Here is a 5,486-nt window from a genome sequence, read left to right as displayed (position 1 = left end):
CGACACATTCATTCGCATCTGATGAAATGCAGTTCAAAATCGAAAAGGCTACAGACGTATTTCACAGGTATTGGCGTGTTAAGCTTTCAAGCGATCGCTTGTGCGGACGCGAGACAAACACAGTTTTTGTGACGTTTGCCTTTCAGTCTGCGTGCGTTCTTGCATGCTCGCGTGTGCGCGTACGTGTGCATGCGCGCGCGCGCGCGCGTGTGTGTGTGTGTGTGTGTGTGTGCGTGTGTGTGTGTGTGTGTGTGTGTGTGTGTGTGTGTGTGTGTGTGTGTGTGTGTGTGTGTGTGTGTGTGTGTGTGTGTGTGTGTGTGTGTGTGTGTGTGTGTGTGTCTGTGTCTGTGTGTGCCTGTGTATGTATGTCTGTGTATGTTCAAGCATTTCAGCATTCAGAGTCTAAAGGCTGGGCAGTGTGTGTGTGTGTGTGTGTCTCCAAATTTACATCGCCATCGGATGCAGCAGCTCTGAGGGCAAACCACGGTGACAGTACCAGGCAGATCCGCACCTGGTGGCGCGCGCCACGAACTGATCCCCGACGGTCTACAGAAGTGAACTGTTACTGGTGTAGGTCAAACGGGGTGTTGCACGGCTGCAGCAGACCGCTATCGAGGTGATCCATATTGATTAATGTAGTGGTCCATAATCCTTTTGGAGGATTCTGACGAACCAGGGATGTCAGGCGTTTCACCGCGCGCGTGCATCGTTTTGGGCCTGGGCACCTCCGGGTTGGTAGCGCGTCGAGCTACTTTCGCCGAATTTGGTGCGGGGATGGGACGCCGGCTGTCATTCGGTGCTTTTGAATTCGAATAGCCGGTTATTCGAGACGCAGGGCGCCAGGCGCAGGCGCATGATTTACGCTCCTGTTTTTTACATGGACTATTGGCCGTGGCCGGACAGTATCTCCGTGGTATTTCTGGTATTGCAAGATAAGCAAGTGGCTGTGCCACTCGTCCATGCTAGCGGTATATGGTACGGGATGCTAGTACACTCACGCTGCACGTTTAGGGTGATTCGCGCGCATGTGATGTGGACTTTGGACGGATGATGTCCCAGGCGTGGAAATGGTTCCACGACCTCAGAGGTACATTAAAGACTCCCACCGTCAACAGTGCTACAACCGGACATGTGCAAGGCTTCCAACATTTCTTCCTGAGCACTGTGTCCTGGTTCCAGAAGCCGGATAAATCCAGGAACCAGTCTGTAATGTGGCCGAGGCAGCCAGCAGGAACAAGGATCCAGCCTCATATTAAGCCAAAAGATCCAGTAGGAGCCAGGGACCACCCCAATGCTAGCCTAAGAGAACCAGTAAAAGTCAAGATCCAACCTGGCATTCCGTCGAAAGATCCAACAAGAACCAAAATCCAGCTTGGAACATGCAAAGATCCAGCAAGAACCGAAATCCAGCCTGGAACATGCAAAGATCCAGCAAGAACCAAAATCCAGCTTGGAACATGCAAAGATCCAGCAAGAATCAATACCTAGTCTGGAGTGACGTCGGAGCAAGAACCAGAACCTTCCCCGAGATTCTTGTCAGCCTTCATTTTCTAGGTCCAGCAGGGTGCTACACAGCTCAGCTTACTAACGGCATCTACGCAGCTAGTTCACTTAAAGTCGAATGCTTGTATATCTGGATATCTGTGTGCGGCAATTATGGTCCAATTCGCCAAAGCGGCCCGGAGCATCATTTTCAAACCTACCGCGGCGGATGCGGCCATTGGTGGCCCGACGAGCTCTGTTTACAGGAACACTGTGTGGCTGAAAATTATAATGGAAATCACTAAGATACTGAGAGAGAACTGCTTTCAGAGCACCAGACACGATAGTTGAGATGATATTCAAAGATTTTGGTCTAAAAGGGCTGCTCTCAACTCTCTTTAAAAACTTTAAAAACTTGACTCGTATAATTCCCAATGAAGGGTGCTTTGCATAGATACATGTTCGTTCCTATATATGACTGGCTAGCCGTCCTCTCAGACAGTCAAGCTATCATATTCCACATTCGCTGGCGTTCCTGTTCGAAGGCCTCTGTGCGCTGTTATCGTAAAGCGTATTTTCCCGTACCCTCTTCGGTCTTTTCGTGCATCCTCGCAGTTTCCGGGCGTTGCGCGCGCACGGCGTCCAAGGTTTGGTGTGAAGTTTCTGTCGCTGCGTTCACACAAGAGGGCCACGCTAAATGCCGTTTTGCATTGCTCAATAAATAAACAGTTTTGCCTGATGTCACCAAAGGCCGGTAAAACCGTGTCACGACATTACTGCAAGAGTAAAAGCTCCTACCAACAGGAGTGCCGCGACAGTTAGAGGCGACATTACTTTTACTACAATAACTTATACAGATCTTACATATGCACATCACTAATACTGCATGGAATTATATACGGCATGAATGCTACGCCACCAAATTTATGCTTCAAAAACTTATAAACGCCATTACGTCTACTGCAAAAACTTGGACAGTCTTTACTCATACGCTTCATTACTTCTGCTGCAAAAATTAGTGCACAACATGGGGCCACACGACAAAACTTATGCTGTGAAAGCCTGCATACGTCCTTGCATATTTAGCAGACTTTTATAGTTCTCACTTAAACGCGACATTACTTCTTCTGCGAAAACTCATGCACGACATGAGCACAGTACGGCAAAACCTACGCTGTAAAAACATATTCCAGTAATTACTTCTACAATAAGGACAATGCCACAAGTCTGCTGAAACACTAGTGTCGCGTATAGGTCTTGGCAGCAGAAGCAATGCCGTTTATAAGTAATGACTGCATTTGTTTTTGCTGTAGAAGTAATGACGAGCATAGTAATTTGAAGTTTAAGTTTTAACGTTTTAACTCATGTATCGTATCAGTTTTTGCGGTAGGAGTAACGTCGTACATAAGTAATAACTACATAAGTACTCGCAATAGAAGTATTGACGAGCATAAGTTTTGCAGTACAGGTTTCGTCGTGTAGCACCAATGTCATGCATAAGTATTGGCAGTAGAAGTAATGTAGCACTCCTGTTGGCAGGAGTTTTTGTTCTAGCACCAATGCCATAGAACCCGGTAAAGTAAGCTTGCGGCTGCGACAGCTGCCCTCATATGGTGCCGATGAAACTTAAATAGGCTTGTTTTGTTGTCAATCCAACCAGATTTGAGATTCTATATGTAGGCAGAGCTAATGTGTTGGTAGTCTCTACACGAGCGCTATCTTGTACCATGCGCTACGCGCCCCTGACTGGAAATGTGCGGACAGATCGTGCTTGATATAGGCGAGAAATACTTTGAATTCCCTAGTTTCTGGCATTGATAAATTATCAGCTCTCATGCTTAGCATAGCTGATCTTTAATAGATCGGTACACACTGGTTAAAGTTGATGTAAGAACCATATTTGCGCATGAGGGAGGGGGGGGGGGGGAACATTTCGCCCGTTCAGCTGTTTGCCAGCCATGCGTACAGTTTTAGAAGTACCGTGTTGAATTGTAATGTCTCTTCCTTAATTTTATTTTTCACGTTGTAGCAGGCCTCAAACATTCAATCTAGAACAGAGGCGAGTCTAAGACTGGTTTTGGAAGGCACACTTGGTCATTTTTTACACTCAGTTTACACCTTTGACGACTGGCGGTTAAGGCTGGCTGGAGGAAATGCTACGAAAACTTATTGCTTTAAAGAGAATTGCCGATTTGGTGTACGGACCGGTTGCAGAGGCATCTTTTCGGTGAAGCTGGATCACCTGTTGCAATAGATCCCGATGTACGGCAATGTTTTGGCGGCACTTCGGGTCTGTTCGAAGCAGTCTACAAACAGCGTGGCTTGAACAAATTTACGCGGCTGTGGACTGGGGTGGTGAAAATGGGAAAGGGTACTTGCGGACGAAAACACACCTCATGATTCTGCCCTATATGCCTACACGTGGTCGTAAAAATCCCCACACCGTCATTCTTCCGATTTTCGAGTCTGTGCCTGTACTGAACAAAGTGACGAGATAATCAGCTAGTTAATCCGCAATTTAGCCATTTCTAGGAAAGAAAAGCGCCTAGGCCGTACGATTTGCACAGCCAGCCTGTAACCAGTCCGACACACGTGTTCGAAAATGCCTCGCTGATGTTAGGGCTATTGCATCTGGCGGTGGCTGAGTCCACGTGGAGTGGCGCGGCACACAGATGGTCGGCGGGTGAGTTCGGTTCGGACACGCAGTCTGTAAAAGAAGGGTTTCAGAGTCTCGTGGAGTTAGGAAGACACATCACGGCGCAGGATAATCCAGGACACGCAAACTGTCTGTCGTCGTCGGCGACCTTAGTATGCGGTGGAGAGCTAGAAGGTCGTGCTTGGCTAAAAGGTCTTTAACCTGGAGTCACCCGAGCGTTTTCCGTGATCCGAGATATGTGCTCCGATTTATTGGTGCACTGATAACTCTGACGGCAGACTGTGACGTTCTTTGGGTCCGACGCTCTTGCGTTTGACAATCCCCTACGCTGTGAGGTAGTATTTCGTGTCGGGATGAACGAGCCCTTTAATCACAATCTTTTTAGTTTCAAATGCTAACTGACGGTTCAATTTGGCACAAACTAAAGTGCTATAGCATCGTTTCACAGTGGCAGATACCTGACGCTCCCAACTTAGCTTAGCGCCAACAATGCCTTCAAGAACCTTCACCGTAGGTGAGGGTTTCTTTTTTGCTCGTCCAAATCTTACCTCGAAATTTTCTGCTAACATAAATCTAGGAAATGTTACGCACAGGAGAGCAGTTTTATGAGGATTTAGTATATGACCATTCGCGTGGACCAATTCAGTGCGATGCTAAGGGTTGTCTGCATTCTACCACGAAGGTCGCCAATATTAGCCGGAACATTCGCAAAAATAAATTGGGCGTCGTCAGCATATACGGTGAGTTGTCCACAGTGAATAAAAGAAATCAGGTCATTAGTAGACAGTACAAAAATGGTCGCAAAATGTTTCCATGAACTACACTGTGCATGGCCGCAAGTAAGGTTTCATTATCTAAAACACGCTGCCAACAGCCCTCAAGCCAACCACAGAACTAACGATCGCCAACCTCATACCATCCAAGGTTCTCCAGGAGCAGGGAATGCTAAGCAATGTCAAAAGCTTTCGACACATAGGCAGTCGTCGGCGTTGTGATTAAGCCACGATCCATGTCGCTGGCTGGCAAGTTGACAATGCTTGGAATCGCCGACTCCGTGGAGTGACCTGGGCGAAAACCATGCTGCTCGGAGCATATAAAGTTACGTTTTGACAGGTAAATTTTTGGGTCTTTCTGATCGCCGTTTTTTGACAAAGGTATCATGGTAGCTTTATATATATATATATATATATATATATATATATATATATATATATTGCACACATATTTCATACACACACCAGCAGATCCAGCTATTGTCCAGTGTAGACTCAGACCTTTACTCGATCCGACTGTCACACCTCGTTGCGATATAGCAGCTGGCGTGCACCACATGAGGAGCGGGCTGGGC

This window comes from Pollicipes pollicipes, unplaced genomic scaffold, assembly GCF_011947565.3.
Source record: "Pollicipes pollicipes isolate AB1234 unplaced genomic scaffold, Ppol_2.1 Scaffold_5724;HRSCAF=6776_pilon_pilon_pilon, whole genome shotgun sequence".
NCBI lineage: Eukaryota > Metazoa > Arthropoda > Thecostraca > Pollicipedomorpha > Pollicipedidae > Pollicipes > Pollicipes pollicipes.
This window is presented reverse-complemented; position numbering follows the sequence as displayed.